Raw genomic sequence first — 23,439 nt, forward strand, 5'->3', positions numbered from 1 at the left:
ATATAATATAAATTATATATGTTATACAATATATATAATAATATAATATAATATATAAAATGTGTAAGAAAATAAATAAAATAATAAATGAAAATATAATAATTTGATATATATTTTATAATATTATAATATTACATTATATATTATAACACATATTATATATATCATACTATAGATATATTATATATTATAGAAATATTATTATATAATAAAATACAATATATTATATATTATGTTATTAATAGTATATATTTATACATAATTATTATTATATATAATAAACATAATTATATATTAATTATATATATTTGTGAAAAATTAGTTATCTATATACTTTATCATTTGTAAGTAGTTTTAAAAAATAAGGGAAGTCTAAATCCTTTTCAGAGTTCAAAGATGAATTCACTAGAAACATTTTCCGTATTAAAATACACTTCATGTATTTGCCATATTTGAAAGGACAATTGCCTAATTAACATTAAAATATCACTGACAGACTTGCTTATATTCGATCGTGTTTAACAAGTTACAATTCTGGAATTATAAAATGACACCTTAAGAGGGATTCTGGCAATTTGAAATTTATTATTCAGAGAAGGTGGAGGTACCTTATATATTAAAATATTACAAGAACGTAATCATCTTGAAATGAGAAGCTGGAGAGAAGAGGTAAAGTATTACTGCTGTTTTCAAAACTTTGATCTCATTTCAAAGGTAATAGGGATAAAGTATTTTTCTATATTTTCCAGATGATAATGTCAGGACCCAAGGAAAAAGCCCTAAAGAGAACTAGATCTTAGCACAATATGAGTAAACATAAATAAAAAAGAAAATAATAACAGCTTAAAATTCAGCAATGCTAAAAGATGAAGTAGTTTCCATCAGGAAGTTTTGAGTTAATCATCCATCAGTGGAGTTACTCTTATGGTTTGAATCCATAATGAGACTGGGCATTATTCTCACAAAGGTAGTGAGAAAGGATTGAAACATCAAAGGAACTTTAGATCAGATGTCTTCTAATGCCCTTTCCAATCTTGGGACTATAAAACATAAACTTCAACAATTTCCCCAAAAGAGAATAGAGCATTTATACCTCTGGCCAAAGGGATGTTTATAGTATTCATAAACAACAACAGAGGAAAAAATGTTTTTAAATTATTTACAGAACTACTTACAGATAATACATATAAACAAATAAAAATTATTTATTCCAGGACTTCCAAAATATAATGTCTTTGTTCTCCTTGTAATTTACCATTTTTTGTGTGAATATTTAAACATTTTTGTAGTAGACTGATCTAATTTAATCACTTTTCACTTTCCAAAAGAATAGGATTAAATTTGAGATTTATTTCTACCTCTACAAGTCAAATTCTTCCTTCATTAAAGGTACATTTATTTGCCCTACCTACACGACTTAGAGTTATTTATAGCATTTGCTTTAAATTTAATAAGATATAGACCCAGTTCTAGTGAAATTTTCTGATTTTAAATTTTCATATGGAGGAATGTCAAAGAAGATCATTTATAGCTTTGCTAGCAAAATGAGTTCATATAATTTTTTTTAAAAAACTTGTACTAACAAAAGCACTTGCAGATTTGCTTATTTGTGGTTTTTAATTTTCAAACTTTGGTAAGAAAATTCAGGCTTAATAATAGTCATTTCATAATGTCTTCAGAAAGAAGATTATCAATTTCAGTGGTTTGAGGAAAAAAGAAAGCCGACTCTAGTATAATTGGTGGGAAGGGCACTATAATATGCTTACCTATGACTGTAAGTGAATCATCAGGATTTCAGTATACTTTAAAGTGTGTTTCTTAAACCAACTACATCAGAGTTACTTGGGAAGCCTATTGATAGACCCGATCCTAGGCTTCCAGAATCAGATTTCTGAAAATAGAGTCAGAAAATTTGTATTTATTATAAAGACACATTCAGGTCTCATGACAGGGATAATTAAAGAAATAAATAATAAAATAATTACTAAAATAAAATAAAACTCTTTACAGAGTGAGAAAATAATTTTTTAGTGACTTTGAAGGGCTATGAACTTATGTATAAAACCTAATACTTTGCCTTGTTTAAAAAAAAATCATCTTTATCTCCATCAGAAGATGAATTCTCACCTGTGCTATTTAGTCAACAGAAACTACTTTAAAATTTCTATCATTTGTATAAGTAAAAGCAAGCTGGAACATATGTAAGACTTGGTATTTGGGAATAACATTTTCACGAATTGTAAAGTTGTAGAGATTTAGCTCAAAAGTTCCTAAGTGTCTGTCCAAAAAGGGAGAAAAAGCTTTGCTCTCAATGTTTTAGTCTTTTTGAGGAATTACTGCAGAAAGAACTAGGTGGGGAGGGGGGCAGGGGAGCTCCAGGTAGAATGGCTGAAGGAAAGTTGACCTAATCTGGCCATGGTAAGCACATCTCATCAGGGAGAGGCTCTGTGCTGATGCTACTGTGTCCACAGGTAGAGCCTTTCCCCTCCTGGTGTTTGCTACCTGTTCATGTGCACTGTGCTGTCCAAAGGTTGTCTCAGATTTTGTGTGTGTGTGTGTTATCCAGATCCAAAGCTTGGTTTTGTCATTGGTTTTCATGACAACAAATCTGCACACATAGAAACATTTCATGATTTTTGTACTTTATTCAATATTGAAGGAGTCTTAAGTGTAACAAAGCAGACAGTCTTCTGCAAAATCTATCTTATTTCCCTTTCCTTTCTCTCTCTCCGTTCACAGAACTTGGATATATCTGCAATATATCTTCTACTCTAAAAGAATTTTCAAGGAACATTTTTCAGTTACAAATAATTCTATCTATGAAAAAACTCCTGAAGACACTTTTTTCCCCCATGAGAATGGAAGTTCTTTCCAGGCATGAATTTTTGTTTGTTTTTGTTGCCTTTTATCAAATCCGCAGGGACTTTGTCAAATGCCTGGGACATAGTAGACCCTCAGCCAGTAATTGCTAATTCGTTAAATGAGATAGATGCTTTATATACTGAGTGTTTTCTTACATGGAGTCAGAATCACATGTCTTACTAACCCTGCCTTAACTTTCCTTCCACAGGACAAGAAAAAATTCTCGCTGGTTCAGGCCACCTCATGATACCCATCTTCACTGTAGCCAAGTGAGCTAGGAAAGTTTCCTGTCTTCTCATTGTCCAAATAATAGTGAGTCCATACCTATTTCCTCAAAGAAACACACACACACACACACATACACAGCCCAGAGCCCTGGTCTAAGTTTAAGGGACATTGGGACATTCTGATAATAGGGGAAAGCACTGCTCCAGGTGGAAGGTACTGGGGTGTGACAGACTGACTCATAACTGTATCAGTTCCAACTCCATAAATGAGGCTAATGCTGCTGGTCCCAGCCTGGCTGTTTGGTCTCACTTCCTGAGTTTCTCACTCTCTTAGTCTTGGTTTCTCACTCTCACTCCTCTTAAGAAGAAGCCACATTTGCACTTCTCTGTGAACTACTCCCACAATAACTCAGGTAGACTTGGATGAACTTCCCAGACAGTACTTCATCTTATCCTACTGACAGTTTCATTTGTATATATGGGTATTATTCCTCTTCTTTCATATTTTCTAACTACAAATACTTATATAATAGTGTCATATTTATTCTGGTACAGGTTTCTAGTTCCTGGGAACATGTAGTACCTCTACTTCTCCAACTGGGGCTCTTCTCCCTCTTCATGAATCACTCTGTGTTTTCTAGAATTGGGTTTTTTTTTTTTTTTTAAAGTTTCTAGGCCATAAATAAAGACGGAGGATCACTCTTCTGGCCCCAGGAGTACGGTGGGGAACATGCTGCAATACAAGGACATGCAGTGTGTTGGTTGGTGCTCCAGACATGTCAGCTTCTAAGAATTGCAGCATCTCCAGTTCTTTTTAAATTTATTTGTTTATTTATTTATTTTTGGCTGCATTGGGTCTTTGTTGCTGCGCGTGGGCTTTCTCTAGTTGCGGCGAGTGGGGGCTACTCTTCGTTGCAGTGCACAGGCTTCTCATTGTGGTGGCTTCTCTTGTTTTGGAGCATGAGCTCTAGGCTTGCGGGCTGCAGTAGTTGTGGCACATGGGCTCAGTAGTTGTGGTTTGCGGGTTCCAGAGCGCAGGCTCAGTAATTGTGGCTCATGGGCTTAGTTGCTCCGCAGCATGTGGTATCTTCCCAGACCAGGGCTCGAACCCGTGTCCCCTGCATTGGCAGGTGGATTCTTAACCTACTGAACCACAAGGGAAGTCCCTCCAGTTCTTATAAACATTATTAGCTGCCAGAATCAAAAAAAATGAGAAGGGGAAAATAAGATAAGTGGGAGAGAAGATGTTGGCAGCAGCCATTGATGGATCATTTATAAAAGTGTTGTTCAGAAGTAGAAAGGGTCTAATTTTTAAAACTGTACTAAGACTTGTTTGCAAGAGTCTTCTATTATCATAAAATACCATCCTGCTGCATAGAAGATAGAATTTGATTTTTTCTCCCTGAAAATCATCACCTGATATGCAATATAAGTCTCTGCACTTTAAGAATAGTTTTACCACTTGTCTCTTGGATGGTTATTTTACAATCCCATATAAATATAACAATCTGAATAAGAATGTGTGGGGCTCTCACAATTTTAAAAACAAGGACTCATAAGGATATTATTTCACTAATATTAATGTAGTTACTCATTTAGTATTGAAGGTAACAAACCTTTAGTAGCAGAAAAATGTTAGGCCTCTCATTTTTGTTTACCAAACAGCATTTCATGAGATTTCCTGCCTGTGTCATTACCCATAGAGGAAATGTTAGTTTTATAATGAAAATGCTACACAACAAACCAGTAATCACCAGATTGTCTACATAAGTAACTTCAATGTGGATTTCCATCAAATAATTCACACTCCTTCAGCTCCACTGGGTCACAGTAGAAATAGGTGTTGTACATGGGCCTTACCCAAATAAACTCCTAAATTACGAATCCTCACCCCCAACCATGATTCATATCCTGTCCTCTCCCTCACTCTTCATGTCAGAGATGTTGCTGCTGCCTTTGTCGTGATAAATGCTGTGAAAACAAAGCAACAACTCACATGTGAACCCCAGTTTTCAGAAAATATGTGAGTTCCAAAATAGGAGTCAGAGGTATTAAAAACCTGAAAGATTGATTTCAAGTATTGAACCAGGAACAGACTCAAAGTTGGGGCCGACTTCCCTATCTGTTTAAATCCAAATACTCCTACCCAGTTGTGTGGGCCCAGAGGACAATGCCATAAACTGTGTACTTCACTTTGATATACTGTCAAATCCTAAGAACAAGACATTCAGGTGGGTGCACACATCTTTAAACAGTTCCTTCCTCAGCCATCCTACCCCCAAATTAACTGTGCCCAGTAGGTGTAATAAAGCAATGTAAGAGGCTGCAATTTAGAGAGTCTGTTTGCCAGGAAATGAGAAAGAAATGCATAAATTTAGTTAGGAGGGTGTCCCAATCCCAATAAATTTCATTATGAAAACCAGTGTCCAGTCCACTGGTATTGCCTTGTCAATATGATGTATTTTTTTAATAAAAATATCACATTAAATTATGTCTTTGGTTCCTGAGGATTTTTGGGGGGCACTGTCTTAAATTTTATGCTCAAGTTGAGTACCTTACTCATCTCCCTACAGTCCTGTTTTCTGAGTGCCAAAGATGAGTTGTATATATTTGAATTGTTTTCAGTGACTAGCCCTGGACCACAGTGCTGATGAGAACCTTTTCCAACTCTTCCTTTCTCTTGATCCACAGGACCCTTTGACCTCAGAAACCAAGTTGCCAGCCATTAGTTACAGACGCAGTTAAATCAATAGATGCATGTCTTGCTTTTTGTTGTTATTTTTAATAACATCATTTCTATGGGAAATGTGTTTAAAGCTCCAAGTAATTATTTTTAAGAACTTGGTTTTGGAGAATATGGAAGGGAGAGATTGATATTATGTTTACACACACACACATTCTTCCAGAGTCTTCCCTGAGGAACCAAAATAGCTTCACTTCATTTTGCAGAGATATCCAAATGCATGATCTATTGGTGATGTTTCCTCAAATACATGCAAGTCTCATACAATAACCCTTAAAGTGCAAGTCACCATGTTTGGGGTAAGGAAACAAGTTAATACCTGGTTCCAAAGTCCCAAGAGTGCACATGGTTTCACTGGGAAGAAAATATTGACAATTGTTGGGGACCACCACACTGGACCTATATCAATCAGGAGCCATTGATGGTGCCTCCAATGTGCCTTTCCACTCAGATGGTAAACCTCATAGCCTCATAGCTCCCTTTTCAGCTAAAAAGACTGAATCTAGTCCTTGTTTTTGGAATGATTGCCTCAGGGCTTTCATTACAACCTGTTTGTCCACATCACCAGCAATGTGGCATTCTCCCTCCACACAGAATGTCTGATAGTTGGCTATAGGAATAGGGTGAGAAATACAAATGGAGGTGTTGACAAGTATTTCTTCATGGGATATGCAGAGTCTGAGGCCATCTCTTGCTGTCTCCAATGTCCATGTCAGTTAGATTAAGGAAAATAGTGATTAATTGTGGTCAAAGTCGTCTGGTTAGAGATGGCAGAGCAAGCAATCAGTTAAATTTAAGGAGCTTGCGATGGTTTGTGAGAGCTGCACAAGGATGTTCTCCTTCATGGGTAAGATTCCAGGGATGATTGCAAAAGACAAATACCATCAATACCCCCCTCATTCTCCTGTCACTCCAGGAGGTATTTCCTCGCCAGGAACTAGAACTGTCGCTCTTCTTTTACTGCCCCAAATCGACATCTTCCCATAGCTTCCCCTATTTTCAATCAACACTTACTGGAAATGAGATTTTTTGTCCAAAACCGTGAGTGCAAGGGAAAAGAATTTTTATAACATGCAAAGATATCTATTTGTCCCTTTCTAAGTGGACCACTGTTTGAGGGGGTAGCAGTCATTGTACATGATCAAGTGCTCATTTTCCTTTTGATCTATTATCACAGCAAGCCATCATGAGAATCCAGGTAGCTGAATCAGAGTTGTTTGCCATCTTTTGGCTGAGCTGCCAGTTGGAGCAGGTACCATCCATTCCAGTCTAGGGATGCAACTGAGGGAGAGAAAGAATCATCACACCCAAAAACGATCAGAGAAGAAGTTCAAATTTTCAAAATAGGTATATATGAAATCCCATACCTTTCATTCTGATCATAATCTAGAAAGTCTCTGAGAGGAGACGGCCCCTCTCTTAGGACAGCTCCATTCATGACCAAACGGCCCTACTAAGGTGTGCGGACTAGGAGCAGGTGAGGGAAATAGAGTCATAAGTTATTTGGATAAATTTTGAGGAGGATGCTTCAATAATCAAGGACACCAAATGCCTGTGTCTATTAGGGCGTGTGGAGAGTCTATTGAAAACATTGATTACCAGACCATTGTTGAGTGGCTTTTGTGAAAAAGTGTGCTTTCTTATCACATAAGATTGTCAGAAAGCTGAAAACAAGACATAGATTAATTTCAAAAGCCACGATCATGTGACCAAAGTCAGCTGATCACACTAGAACAGCACCACCATAACTTGAAAAAGTATCCACTTTGGTGTGGCCCCACCAAATAGTCATGAGAATGGTCAAATTCTGGTACAGGCAATCGGTGTGCCAGGAGTGAGCAGGGCCACAATCCACACCGAGTTGTCATGAGACAAATGGACCAACTTCTGGCAGGAGCCACAAATCTGGCAGTCAGTGCTGGCCTCTGCATCAGACACATAGGTCTGTTTACTCCGTGCCTAGTCTAGGAGAGCAGTTCTGTTGCCGTGTCTGGTACAATTATGAATATAGGCAGTAGTGGGGACAATCTGGATTTTAAGTCTCTTGATGAGGAACTTGACTCCATTTGGTCTCTTCAGTTAAAGGGCCCTTACTGTGGGCATCTTTGTGATGATTGAGAGACTGACTACTAGCCATGATTTGTTTCCACCATGTGCATCTTCCAAGAGTGGTGTCTTTAACCCACCAGTTTCTAGTTTTCTAAAGTAGGAGATTAAACTGGAACTCAACCTCTTGGGAAATAGCTCAAGCATCACTGAAAATATTATAACAAGGCTAATCAAGGGTAGTATTGTTCAGATAAACAAGAACAGCCTTGGGTTTGGCCCACTAAACAGAGACCGTGTCATTTTCATCTGCGTAGCTGATGCTGAGATTGAACAGTGCAGCAGCCTCGTGGACACCGTCAGGTTCCACCTTGGCCAAACCATCCGTGAGCCATCTGTGAATCAAGGGCCCTGTTGAGGCAGCAGCTTTGCTTCAGTCAAGGGAGTGAGGATGACATTTTCCCTAATTAGATAGTTGCCACTTTTTCATGAAAATACTGAGAGGCCACTGGGGCAAGTCAGCTGTGCTCTTGAATATAACTTTTCCGTTTGACTAGCTAGGTTTCCGGGCCCTACGTTCTTTGTTAATCATTGAGTCTGAGTTGATCTACCCCCAAACAGGCATATCGGGCTCGCCAGTCACCGACCATGGGTCAAGTGCTCAGTTTATACAAGAATTTCATAATAAGCTAATGGCTGCTTTTGAAAATAAATATGTCTGGTTGACATGCCAGGGAGAGAACGAGCCCGAATCCTCAAGGCGGGTGGCTTCCCATTGTTAGAGGTCCCAGTTGTCAACATGGTCAGGCACAGAGACTCACAGCTCTGAGGACTGTTAGAGGGTGAGACCCCAAAGTCCCCAGCCCTTCTCTACATGTGGCTTTTTCTCATTTGGGGAGTTCCTTTTGGTACTAATGGGAAGAGGAAGTAAAAACATTTAGCGCTCGATTCAGATGTAGAAACAACAACCACAGTGTACAGAATAGGCTGTAGAGGCTCCAGAAGATCTTCCAGAGCAAGTGCATACACTTCCTTGGGTTGGGCAGATGGGGTGAGGGCCAATCAGAGCAATCTAACAGGGCATTGAGCAGGGTCAGGGGCGTGTCTACAGGTTAGACTCAGAGCACTGCTGTTTCCCCAAATCCACACATGGGTTCTGCTATGACTCCCCCCGCCCACATTCACAAGTGAAAAACCTACTGTCCAAGGTGATGGTATTAGGAGGTGGGGCCTTTAGAAGGTGATTAGGTCACGAGAGGGACCCTTCATGAGTGGGGTTAGTATCCTTATTAAAGAGACTCCAGGGAGCTGGCTCGCCCTTGCCACTGTGTGAGGACACAGCAATAAGTTAGCAGTCTGCAACCTGGAAGAAGGCCTTCACAAAACCAACCACACTGACACTTGATCCTGGACTTCTGGCCTCCAGAACTGGGAGAAATATATTTTTGTTGTTTATAAGCCATCCAATCTTGTTAGAACACCCCAAGTGGACTAAGATAGGCTCCTTCTAGGCTTTTAATGGAGTCTAGAGATTATCTTTCCTTAGCCCTGAGACTTCTACCGTCTAAAGTTTGGGGCTAAATTCTTAACTTCACTCCAAGCAGATTAATGATCTGCAGAATGATTGCGGGGAGCCCCCTTTTGGCTTTGTTGCAGAACCTTTCTTTCCAGCCAGACTTCTTTCCCACACATTGGAAAACAATGGGAGAATTCACCCTACATTTCTGGCCTAGTTCCTGACTCTTCATTGACTCAGAATACAGAAAATGCCTCACATTGAAAAGTCACCTTATGTCTGGTTGGGAGCAGGTTGTATTTCCCTAAGATGCCACAATATCTCCCATGCTACATGTTCTTTATACAATGGGACTTTGACAATTTTTTCCACTGAAGGGTGGGATGTATGTCCCCTCCCCTTGAAATTGGGCAGGATTTTGTTTCAACCAATAAAGTAGGATGGAAGCAACACAGCGTGACTTCCTAGGCTAGCTCCTGAAAAGTGATTCAGCTTCAGCCTTTGTCACTGGAATTCTCCCACTCTTTTAGCCTTCAGCTGCCATATTAACAGTTCAACTGCCCTGAGGCCACCAATCCGTGAGGAAGCCCAAACGGTTCTATGGAGATTACTTGGAGAAGCTGTGGGACCACATGGAGAGAGAGTGAGCAATGCATCTAGCACTCAGCTATTCTATCCCTCCGCTGTTCCAGCTCCAGTCACATCTGACTACAACCACTTGAGAGACTCTAGGCCAGAATCACTCCGCTGACACTTTCCAAAATTCTTGTCCCACAGAAACTATAAGAGAAAATAAAGTGATTGTTGTTTCAAGTCTAAGTTTAAGCCTAAATTTGGTGTGATTGTTTCAAAGAAATGTATAACCAGAACTTCTAGTTTCCAGTCTGTGATCTCAGCACCATGAGATAGTCAAAATTTCTGCCATTTCTTTACTCCCCTATAAAGTCTGTTCGTCAGGGCCAGTAGAAAAACAACTCGTGCCAAGATATGGCACATTCCCAGAGGACATAAAATACTGGCAAACATTTCATTTCAAAGGGCTTTTCTATCTTTGGAATTTTAGTGCATCTGGTCCTTGTTGCTTCCTTTCATTTCTTATGTCTTTAAAAATATATATATATATTTTTTTTTACAATGCATTCTTTTCTATTTACTGCAGTAAGTATCTTGGCCTTTCAAGACATAATCCATCCTGCTCCCATCCTGTTTAAAGGTAAATATCCCCTTTGCTCCCTATACCTATTTCAAGCTTAATTTTTCCATTAATTTTTCCATTTTTGTCACTATTTAGGACAAAACATACACACACACACACACAGAGACACTTTTTTGTTGTTTGTTATAATACCCAGAATACTGAGCAATAAGAATCTAGGATTTTCTGACTCCAAAATAAAGTTATAGACATTCCATTTCTTGTTTTGAATGATGGATATTTTATGTTTTTTTTTTTTTTTTTCTAAAAAATTCACCATTTCAGAGTATTATGGCACTAGGTAGCAAAGCCCTAAAGCAAATCAAATGCCTTAGGAAAAGCTGCCTCATTTGTTGATGGACCCATTTGGACCACACTCCCCAACCACCATAGTACCTCTTGGATGTAGGAACTGATAAAAGCCAGTTAAGGCTCACTCCTGGATTTGGGGCCAGGGCAATCACTAAAAATTTGGGGGCTGTGTTAGGATCAGGGAGGAAATGCCCAGTTAGTATTCTTAATACCAAATAATATAATACAACTTATGTCATTTCTGCTGAAAAAAATACTGGACAGCTATCAGGAGGCCCAGAAAATATATTATCTAGCTAACCAACTACAGAAATGGAATGGGGCACAAATTAAGGAAAACCCCATAAACCAAAGAATCTGTTAGGGTGACTCCACCTACTAGGAATTTGTTGCCATGCCACAGGATCTAGATGTTCCAGAACATTCACCATCACATCTCTTAGCTTCCACTTCCTATGTTCCTACTTATTCCAAAATGATTCTGAGAAGAGGCCTGTTGTCCTCATTTAGTATTCTAAACCTAAAAGCCAGGCCCCATATCCAACTTTTCTTGGTTTTATCCAAAATATTTAGATATTGCATCATAAAAGAACAACAACAAAACAAAAACAGAAACAAAAACAAATGCCCATGGCGTGCCTTCCCCTTTTCTGTGCAATGTTAGTCAGACACCTTTACTTGCCAACATACAGTATAGTGTACTGTTTCTCAAGTACATCCATTGCATTAGATTTCAAATTCAGTCTTGCGCTAGATCCTAATGACCATGACCAAATTATACCTAGTGCTGCTGTAATAAATTACCACAAACTTCATGGTTTAAAGCAACTAAACCTTGTAAATTTCCAGTTCTCTTTGTCAGAAATGTGACATGGGTCTCATTGAGTTAAAATAAAGTTGTTAGCAGGTTGCACTCCTTTCTGGAGGCTCTAGACTTTTTCCCTGTGATGTCACATTTTCCATGGTGTCTCAAAGTTTCTCCGTTTTTATTAGATTGAATTCATTTTAACAATCTAGGATAATTTCCGCATAACCTTAATTATACCTTCAAAGTCCTTCTTGCCATGTAGGGTAACATTCACAGAATACATGGACATTGGGGGATATTGGGGAGAGGTGTGGTACTCTGCGTGGGGTTTTGTTTGTTTGTTTTTGTGGGATTTTTTTGTCATTTTTTTAGAGCATTTGGTTTATTTCTGACACGTGAATCTCAAGACAGCGGCAGATTCTGGGTGGAGGGGGTGGGGGTCTGCATCGGGGTTGGAACTCCACCTTGCGGGTGGGGAAGGCCTCGCCCTGCACCGACACCATGTGTTACTGACCAGCACCATGATATTCTGTGGGTCGTGTGTCTCTTGGACCACAGCACATTGGCACAGAATCGAAGGTGAGATCAGAGTCACCTGGAGGTCACGGTCCCCCTGCCGCTTGCCGGCCAGCAGAGCATCCAGGACCGGCCGCCTGCCCTCTTTCTTGCGCTGGCCTAGGTCATTGCTGACTAGCTGAGCAGTGGCGCTGGACCTACGGGCAGGTAGGCGGGCTGAGGTGGACAGGGAGGGGTCGGGGTTGCTGGCTGACCTGGACAGGCTTAGAGCAGCCGTCTTGGGGACTAAGGACCTTCAGGACAGGAGCCCCCGGCCACCCTTGGCACTGGGCTTCCTCCGGGGGCAGAGTTGGCCGAGTTTGGGCAGCGTCACCGTGGTGGCTTTGAGGGCGGCGATGCCAGCGCTGGGGAGAGCCAGGGACTCCGGGTCCTGACGATGTCCCGCTGGGCCTCCTAGGGGCGCAGCATCTCGGGTTCCACCATGCAGATGCGGCGGGGTGAACAGCGAGGGAGGAACTTGGGGTCTGGCAGCAGGCCGCGGTGAGGGACCCCCAAGCCTTCCGAGTTCTCATCTGAGTCCGCGGTGCAGGGACCGGCGAGCAGAGGGTCCGAGTCCAACAAAGTGTGCGGGGGCCGCCAACCGACTGGACGGCGTCACCCCAGCCACCGGAGCTCCCTCCCGCCCGCCCTGGGACCGCCCCCGGGACCTGGCGCTGCCGTCCTTGGAGCTGCCGGGAAGCCGGTGCCGCTGCCATGGCCTCGCGGCGCTCAGACACGTGGGGCGACACCAGGCACTGGTCCCCGGTGTCGCTTCCAGCGGAAGCTCAGCCCCTCCTCGCTCGCAGAGAGGGACACGGCCTCGTCCACGCGGTGGAGCGCGAGGACCGGAGCCGGCGGGCGGCGAGGGCAAGGCCACCGCTGGAGAGGCCTCCGCCTCGTCTCTCCGCCCCGCCCCGGGCTCAGCAACGGTGCCCGCGGGACGCGGGCGGGCAAGGGCGCGCGGGCCGGGGCTGCAGGCGGCCGACAGCAGCCTCAGCGCTTCGTCCTCCGGGCCGGCGCCGTGGTCCCCGCAGGGCTCAGGCCCGGGCCCGGCTGCTTTCCAGTCTGGGCGTGGCCGCCATCCCGGGCCCGGGGACTGCGGTCCCCCCCCCCAACCCGGCGGGGACCAGCGTCTCCATCCCGGAAGCTGGGGGCTCGCGGACTCGGCCGGGGAATGCGGAGCCACCGCGGGCCCTGGGGCCGCCTGGACGCCAGCCTTCTTGCCGCTGACCACCGTGGAGGCCCTCCGGGGCACCTCCCGGGGCTGCGTCCCAGGGGCGTCCGGCTTTGCCTCCCGGGCCGACGGGGCTTCTTTATCAGCCTGCGAGGGGCCTAGCCCCGGGGAGCACCTGCGCTTGCCCGGCGACGCTGTTGCCCGGCCTCTCTCCTGGAGCTGTCCCGGGAGCCCACGCTTTCTCGGCTCTCGGCTCCCCGGGGCCCCGCCAGGTCCTGGGGGTTAGCGCAAGCTCCGGCAGGAATCCCAAGTGCTGCGGGCAGACCGGGCGCGGGCGCGCGCGCAGTGTCACCAGCCCCGGTGCGTCAGCTGGCAGCGCTCCTCGGGCTAGGCCGGCAGCCGCTCGAGATCAGGGGCGTGATGCTCAGGCAGGCCAGGAGGCGCAGGGTGTTTCTGTTTGTTTGTTTGTTTTTGGGTTTTTTTAAAATTTTATTTATTTAATTTATTTATTTTTGGCTCTGTTGGGTCTTTTTTTTTTTTTTAACATCTTTATTGGAGTATAATTGCTTTACAATGGTGTGTTAGTTTCTGCTTTATAACAAAGTGAATCATTGGATGAATGGATAAAGAAGATGTGGCACATATATACAATGGAATATTACTCAGGCGCAAGGTTTTGACTCCGTGCTAGCCGCGAGGAACACAGACACCCAGGTTGGATGAGAAGGCCTGTCTTCCCTGGAGACCCCGCCCGCTGCCCTTCGTATGCGGCCGACTGTTGAGGATGGGGAGGCTGTGAGGGCCCGCCGCGGGGGTCACCAGCAAAACGACCCCCCAATCCAGGTGCCTCATTGGCTTCCAGGAGCTCGTTGACCAGCACTGCGAAGAAAGCAGCGTCACCAAGGCCGCTTCGAAGATGTAGCCGCAGGGCCTGGGAGCCTGAGGACACCCGCAGAGGTCGGGGCTCCAGCAGCTGGAGGGGTTGCTGGCCCAGCGGGTTGGCCACCTGCTCAGAGAGAACTGGAGAGGCCCTCAGAGGTCGGCATGCACGCCTCCTGCCCCGGGTGTGGACACCGGTCAGGTGTGGCCTTGGGGGATTGGTTACCCCTTTTTATTCCAGGGACTACGTGGAAGGTGGAGAGGGGTGGGCATTCTTTCTTTTTCTCTCCGAAGAGGTTTTTAGCACAGGTGATCCCGTTCTCACTTTCTCCCCATCTCGCCACCTCTCGATGGCACTTCTCTCCCCATCTATTGTCATGACAGCATCTCCGGATTACTCGGTGGCGCTTTTGGGATCACTGCTGGGGCCACCGGGACCAGGCTGGGCTCCGATGAGAAAGAGCTGGTCCTGCTGTTATGGAAAGTCGTGGATCTGGCCAACAAGAATTTGGGACAGTTGTACGAGGTAATAGACCAGTTCAGTTGGAACTGACCAAGAATTAATTGTGTAAAAGGAACTAAGATGGAATGTAAAAACCTGTTCTCTGTGCCACCTGGGCCAGGCCCTCCAGTAGTTTAACCAGTGGGCAATCAACTGAACACTGGGGTAGGAACCTTCTTCTCTCTCTGTACTGAAGGGCAGCTTCATGTCAGGCAAATCCTGCATCATGAGGTTTCCAAGAAGAAAGTATTATTGATTGAATGTTTCTATTCCTTTTTTGATTTCTGTAAAGAATTCAAGAAGTGTTGCCTTGGTTCACCCGATATTGATCAACTGGAAGCTGCGGTAATGGCAGAGTGTTGAAATGTTGAGAAGAATAGTTCAGCCTCCCAGTATGGAGCTTCTCAAGTTGACGATATTGGGAATGTAATTTAAGCAATGATTTCAGAGCCTTATAATCACAGGTTTTCAGATCCAGAGAGAGTAAATCACAAATTTGAAAGTGGCACTTACAGCAAGATTATTGATAACAAGACTACAGTCAGGACTAGGGATTTATCTTGGCAGCCTTCATTTCAAGATATTTCAAGATTCTTGAAAGGACTCAATATTGCCAAGAGAGGTGAAGCACTTTGTCAAGCGAGTAGAGAAGCTCTGGTTAGGTTTGTGAGTAACACAGAGACCTAGCATTACACAGGCACAAACATCACATGGGGACCCAGTACACTGAGGCTTACAAAGCAAACAAGTGAAGATTTTCTTAAAATTGCTGGTGGTGCATCCAAAGAGGTAGTCCGATTTCTCTTGCAGGGAAAAGGTCATTGCCTGCATTCAGGGACTCCCTTTCACGGCCACAGCTGAGGAAATGACCTTCTTTGGACAGCATCGCCCCATGTCTGGGGAGAAGGCATCCTCTTTGTTACCCACCAGATGGCAGGCCAGCAGGGAATGGCTGTGTCTTCTTTGCTGTACCCAGAATGCCTTGAGGAAGCATAAGGACTTGTTGGGTAAAGGATACATTGAGCTTCTCAGGAGCACAGCAGCCGACGGTCAGCAGGTGGGTTGGGCTGCTGTGCTCCTGGAACGTGGAGGTGTTCACCAACCCCGAAGTTCTCTGAACCCAGTACTATTGGGATTTTAATGAGGCTTCATCACAGAGGCATGACTGATTACTATCTCCATTACAACCCCTCTCCTCTCTCTGGAGAATGAGAGGTGGGGCTTAAAACCCCAAGCTTCTAATTGTGGCTTGGTCTTTCTGGTGACCATCCCCCATTCAGGAACCCAGAAAGAGTCACCTCATTAGAACAAAAGACACTCCTGGAAATTTCAAATGATTTAGCAGTTTGGTGTCAGATATTTCTATCACTCAGAAAATTTCAAAGGTCTCAGGAGCTCTGTGTCAGCCACTGGGATCAAGGACTAAAAGTTAGAACAAAAGATTCTCCTATCTCCCCTCTTTACAATGGGTTTAGGAGCTCTGCATCAGGAACCGTTTCAAGAGACCAATACTTATATTTCTTATTATTTCACACCAGGGTAACTAGTCTGTTTTTGTCATCTTACACCTCATCTTCACTCCCTCCCCTACCATATAGTTTATCTGGTTAAACCAAAATCCTAGGCTGTTAAAGTTTTTAGATGAAGCCACAGCTCTGATGCTAAGAGGCCGTCTGTATTAGTTTTCAATTGCTGCCTAACAAATTACTACTAACTTGGTGGCTTAAAGAACATCCATTTATTAGTTCACAGTTCTGTAGGTCAGAAGCTGGGTGGGCTTGACTATGCATGAGGTCAAAATGAAATGTTGGCCAGGCTGGGCTCTTACACGGAGGTTCTGGAGAAGAATCCACTTCCAGGCTTATTCAGGTTGTTGGCAGAATTCATTCTGTATGGTGGCAGGACTGAGGCCCCGTCTTCTTGCTGTGGGCTGACGGTCACTATCAGTTCCCAGAGACCGCTCTTGTTCTTTCGTGTGGCCTCCTCCATCTTCAAGCTGGAAGCGGCATGTGGGCATCCATGCCTTGGCCATTGTTGGGCTCCAGCATCTCAGCGCTACATCCAGTCAGGAGAGAGGCTCTTAAGTGCAGTCTCTTTTCCCAAACTGCCAAAGCCACTGGGTCACGGCAGCTCCCTGCCAGTTCTCCAGGCAGCCTCTAGAGCCCCCTGCTCAGGTCCCCTGGACAAGGGGGACATTTACTAGTGGGAGCCACGTCTAGCCCACCCAGATGAGGATGGCCACTTTTTTTTTTTTAAAGCCATAAAGCTCAATATTTACAAGAAAAAATCCATACTTGGTTCTAAGAATACTGGCCACATAAAGAACTGTTTACTTCTCATAACAAGAAAAACCTAAGTGTATGCCTTACTCTTAAAATATAGAATAACAAATAAAATTTAAAACTCAAAAAGTAAGCCACTTATTGAATGCATGCCCTTTCTCCTTCTGGGAAACAGCATAAAAGCAAATTTTGTCAGGGCTCAGGGCCTTCCTATCAGCTCCCCTGACCTGCAGCTGTGGCCCTGTAACTTTAAAAAGGTCATCCATTTCACACTGGCCAAAGAGAGCCAGAAGGCAGGCCTGGTGAGCTTACAGTACACCTCTTCCCACCCTCTTTGGGAGAGGTAAGTACTGACTTTCTGGGAAAGTTTCCAGACGCAAAGTTTGCTCCTCTGCCTCCTGGGGTTGAAGGGAGCTTGGTGATCCCTCTGGCACTGAGTTTTGCTCCCTGTATTCCAGCCCTGACTCTCACTCCACCAGGACCTGTGGCTGCAGAGCTTTAAATGTTTCCCCTGCACTGAAGCTAGCTGCCCTCCCCAAAGAGAACAAGTCAAGTCAGATGATGTGGAAGATGCCAGTCCAGCTCTTTCTTTTTGGGAATCATATCTCCCTGGGTCTGGCAGAAGGAGCCAGCAGAGTCTGGCCGGAAGACATAATGATCCCAGGTGTGGAAGGTGGCATGGCCGCCCCAGGTGCCAGCCAAGAGCCCTATGAGTCTGCTGGCTCGACAGCTCTGTTGCCAACAAGTGCAGAGTGTAACAGACATTCGCACAGAGTATCTGCCAACTCCAGAAAGCACAGCCCATGCCCCAGAGAAGCCAGAGCACAGCCTCGAATGTGCAACTAGTCAGTCCATGGAGAAAGTGGGTGGAGAGACACAGAAGATAGTTGAGAATGATGCCTTGGTGAGTGACCTGGGTTAGAGCTGTTGTTGGGGTCTTTCAAGCCACTGGATTCGTTGGTGGGATCATCACTGTGGTCGTGCAGAACGTGTCTGGAAGGTACTCACCCTCAAGAGCTGAAGAACTGTGCCCTTCTTCCAACATCATTCAAAGATATAGTTTCCAATTTCCCCTGTCCCCAGACATGTGGGGGAAGGTGACCCGTGGAAATGCTTGGCCACCCACTCAAAATCCACGATGATCCGTCCGCTTGCCAACAGCAATCGAAGGAAAGATAACTCAGAAGACTTGCTCCTTTAAGCATTTGTCTTTTGAAATTTTTTTAAAGATATAAACTTTGTAAAAGGTGATTTAAAGGGAAAAATGCATAGAAAGTGGAGCAAAACTATGTAAATTGGTTTATAACTAAGACAAACAATTTAATTCAATCCATGTTAGAATATGTAATTGTGTCTTTGTACCAACCATTCTCTGGTGTTATTAAAATGCAAAGGAATTTGGAAATATTTATACCAATGGAGTCCTTGGGTCTGGTGCTGTGTCAGTAAGTGATATAAGCCTTCTGCAGTTTTGGATCTGTTAAAATGTACATATTCCGGTCTAGTTTGGTCTATTTTTAAAGCCTGATTTAGTGTGAATGATCAAGTAGAAAATCTAAAGTTAGATAATATGTAATGAGCAACTGCCTTCCACAAGTCCAGATAAATCATTTCAAAGGCATCTATTTTAGACCATAAACAGGAAGCCTATACTTTTGAGAAGACATTTTGTTTCTCACAACTAGGCCACCGGGCAGGCTTGCTTTACTGCCTTCTCCAGCAGTGACTTGATGACACAAAGCTTTTCTCCTACCTGTCTCCTCTGCTTCCCTCAGATAACGGGGACCCAGAGCTAAGGAGATGGCATTCTCTCTTTCCAAGACACAAGTCCTTCAGATTGGCTCCTTTGCTCTGGAATATGGGGATCTCAGCCCTGTAGTCCCAGGAAGCTGCTGGAGACCGAAAGGTGCCAGAGGCTCAAGTGTACCAGAAACCAAGAACCACGGTTGTCTCCAAACATAAAGAAACCCTGTTTGTGCCTCTGGAATGGGAAATAGCGCCTTACAGTTTTCTAACATTTACCTTCTGTTTCAGAGGAAAAATATGGGAGCAAAAATAACTTTGTAAAATGCTAATTTTAAAGAAGCAGCTAGATTTAAAGACTGGATTTTAACATAAAAAATATTATCTGTCTTCATAATATACTACATAGTTTTGTGGGGTCATAACTGAAAAAATATCAAAATAAAGGAGCCCAAACTGCCTTTCTGTATTGGTATCATCTCACTTAGTTCATTTCCCTCTGTATATTTATTGAATTATTTTTCCTAATCAATAATTTTTTACACTGAGCAGATGCTCTGTTGTGATTGTGGTTATACAATTCTGATATCCTCTAAACTTGTAAGAATTCAAAAAACAAGAAAAAGTAAAAAGCATCAGTTGAAAAGCATCAGCTCATTTCGCCTACTTTGGGCAGTAATACTGTGGATGCTATTTTAAACACTGTGCCCTTGTTTTGCCCAATTCCAGCTGATGCACCAGCCCAGATTCCAAATTTGAACATCAGCTGACTGAGAGAAGGGGATTAAGAACAGCTTAAAATCCTTGCATTTCATCACTCAGATTCTGGAACAGGAGTGAGGAATAATGTCTGTTCTTCTTTCCTATCCTTTCTTTTCTCCCTCACCCACCCCAAGACCACCCCAAGTCGTACACTGGACCTGTTCCCTGCTGGGGCAGGACTGTGGGTTTCTTTGTAACATCTGCATTGGTGCTCAATCCAGTGTGGACATGTTGTAAAATAAATCAGGTGGTGGCCTATATAAAAAAAGTCCATATTATATATTCCTTTCTTTTTTTTTTTTTTTTGGGGGGGTGGTAAAAATATGGGCAACTTTTGTTCTCTTCTTTACATTTCTTGCAATCTCTAATTACTCTACAACTAACATTAATTACTTATGTAATAAAAAAGCAACTATTCTGAAAAGTTTCATTTTCCTTCTTAAGAAAAATAAAATACAAATTCAGAGAGAAAATTATCATTTTATACATTTAATAAACTTCACTTACTTAGACATTTTCTTTTTTTAACATTTTTATTGGAGTATAATTGCTTTAAAATGGTGTGTTAGTTTCTGCTGTAAAATAAAGTGAATCAGCTATGCATATACATATATCCCCATATCTCCTCCCTCTTGTGTCTGGCTCCCACCCTCCCTATCCCAACCCTCTAGGTGGTCACAGAGCACTGAGCTGATCTCCCTGTGCTATGCGGCTGCTTCCTACTAGCTATCTATTTTACATTTGCTAGTGTCTGTATGTCCATGCCACTCTCTCACCTCGTCTCAGCTTACTCTTCCCCCTCCTCATGTCCTCAAGTCCATTCTCTATATCTGTGTCTTTATTCCTGTATTGTCCCTAGGTTCTTCAGAATGCTTTTTTTTTTTTTTTAGATTCCATATATATGTGTCAGCATACAATATTTGTTCTTCTCTTTCTGACTTACTTCACTCTGTATGACAGACTCTAGTTCCATACACCTCACTACAAATAACTCAATTTCATTTCTTTTTATAGCTGAGTAATATGCCATTGTATACATGTGCCACATCTTCTTTATCCATTCATCTGTCGATGGACACTTAGGTTGCTTCCATGTCCTGGCTATTGTAAATAGTGCTGCAATGGATATTGTGGTACAAGACTCTTTTTGAACTATGGTTTTCTCAGTGTATACGCCCAGTAGTGGGACTGCTGGGTCTATGGTAGTCCCATTTTTAATTTTGTAAGGAACGTCCATACTGTTCTCCATAGTGGCTGTATCAATTTACATCCTCACCAACAGTGTAAGAGGGTTCCCTTTTCTCCACACCCTCTCCAGCATTTATTGTTTGTTGATTTTTTTGATGATGGACATTCTGACCGGTGTAAGGTGATACCTCATTGTAGTTTTAATTTGCATTTCTCTAATGATTAGTGACATTGAGCATCCTATCATGTGTTTTTTGGCAATCTATGTATCTTCTTTGGAGAAATGTCTATTTAGGTCTTCTGCCCATTTTTGGATTGGGTTGTTTTTTTTTTTGTTTTTTTTCATATTGAGCTGTGTGAGCTTCTTGTACACTTTGGAGATTAATCCTTTCTCAGTTGCTTCATTTGCAAATATTCTTTCCCATTCTGAGGGTAGTCTTTTTGTCTTGTTTATGGTTTCCTTTGCTGTGTAAAAGCTTTTAAGTTTCATTAGGTCTCATTTATTTATTTTTGTTTTTATTTCTATTTCTCTAGGAGGTGGGTCAAAAAGGATCTTGCTGTGATTTATGTCATAGAGTGCACTGCCTATGGTTTCCTCTAAGAGTTTTATAGTGTCTGGCCTTGCATTTAGGTCTTTAATCCATTTGGAGTCTGTTTTTGTATATGGTGTTAGGGAGTGTTCTAATTTCTTTCTTTTACATGTAGCTGTCCAGTTTTCCCAGCACCACTTATTGAAGAGGCTGTCTTTTCTCCATTGTATATTCTTGCATCCTTTAACAAAATAAGGTGACCATATGTGAGTGGGTGTATCTCTGGGCTTTCTGTCCTGTTCCATTGATCTATATTTCTGTTTTGGTGCCAGTACCATACTGTCTTGATTACTGTAGCTTTGTACTAGAGTCTGAAGCCAGGGAGCATGATTCCTCCAGCTCCATTTTTCTTTCTCAAGATTACTTTGGCTTTTCAGGGTCTTTTGTGTTTCCATACAAATTGTGAAAATTTTTGTTCTACTTCTGTGAAAAATGCCATTGGTAATTTAATCGGGATTGCATTGAAACTGTAGATTGCTTTGGGTAGTATAGTCATTTTAACAATGTTGATTCTTCCAATCCAAGAACATGGTATATCTCTCCATCTGTTTGTATCATATTTACTTTCTTTCATCAGTGTCCTATAGTTTTCTGCATACAGGTCTTTTGTCTCCTTAGGTAGGTTTCTTCCTGGGTATTTTATTCTTTGTGTTGCAGTGGTAAATGGGAGTGTTTCCTTAATTTCTCTTTCAGAATTTTCATCATTAATTTATAGGAATGCAAGAGATTTCTGTGAGTTAATTTCGTATCCTGCTACTTTACCAAATGCATTGACTATCTCTAGTAGTCTTCTGGTAGCATTTTTAGGATTCTCTATGTATAGTATCATGATATCTGCAAACAGTGACACTTTTACTTCTTCTTTTCCGATTTGGATTCCTTTTATTTCTTTTTCTTCTCTGATTGCTGTGGCGAAAGCTTCCAAAACTATGTTAAATAATAGTGGTGAGAGTGGGCAACCTTGTCTTTTTCCTGATCTTAGTGGAGGAGTTTTCAGTTTTTCACCATTGAGAACGATGTTGGCTGTGGGTTTGTCATATATGGCCTTTATTATGTTCAGGTAAGTTCCCTCTATGCCTACTTTCTGGAGTTTTTTTTTTAATCATAAATCAGTGTTGAATTTTCTCAAAAGCTTTTTCTGTATCTATTGAGATGATCAAATGGTTTTTCTCCTTCAATTTGTTAATATGCTGTATCACATTGATTGATTTGTGTATATTGAAGAATCCTTGCATTCCTGGGATAAACCCCACTTGATCATGCAGTGTGATCCTTTTAATGTGCTGTTGTATTCTGTTTGCTAGTATTTTGTTGAGGATTTTTGCATCTATGTGCAGCAGTGATATTGGTCAGTAGTTTTCTTTCTTTGTGACATCTTTGTCTGGTTTTGGTATCAGGGTGATGGTGGCCCCATAGAATGAGTTTGGCAGTGTACCTCCCTCTGTTATATTTTGGAAGAGTTTGAGAAGTATAGGTGTTAACTTTTCTCTAAATGTTTGCTGGAATTCACCTGTGAAGCCATCTGGTTGTGGGTTTTTGTTTGTTGGAAGATTTTTAATCCCAATTTCAAATTCAGTGCTTGTGATTGGTCTGTTTCTATTTTTTTTTGTTTTTTTCTTCATGGTTCAGCCTCGGAAGGTTCTGCTTTTCTAAGAATTTGACTATTTCTTCCAGGTTGTCCATTTTATTGGCATATAGTTGCTTGTAGTAATCTCTCATGATCCTTTGTATTTCTGAAGTGTCAGTTTTTACTTCTCCTTTTTCAGTTCTAACTCTATTGCTTTGAGTCTTCTTCCTTGTTTTCTTGATGAGTCTGGCTAATGGTTTACCAATTTTGTTTATTTTGTCAAAGAATCAACTTTTAGCTTTACTGATCTTTGCTGTCATTTCCTTCATTTCTTTTTCGTTTATTTCTGATCTGATCTTCATGATTTCTTTCCTTCTGCTAATTTTGGGTTGTTTTTTTTTTTTTTCATTCTTCTTTCTCTAATTGTTTTAGGTGTAAGGTTAGGTTGTTTTTTTGAGATGTTTCTTGTTTTTTGAGGTAGGATTGTG

The sequence above is a fragment of the Balaenoptera borealis genome (genome assembly GCF_965194805.1).
Source record: "Balaenoptera borealis genome assembly, chromosome: 9".
In the NCBI taxonomy this organism is placed as follows: Eukaryota; Metazoa; Chordata; class Mammalia; order Artiodactyla; family Balaenopteridae; genus Balaenoptera; species Balaenoptera borealis.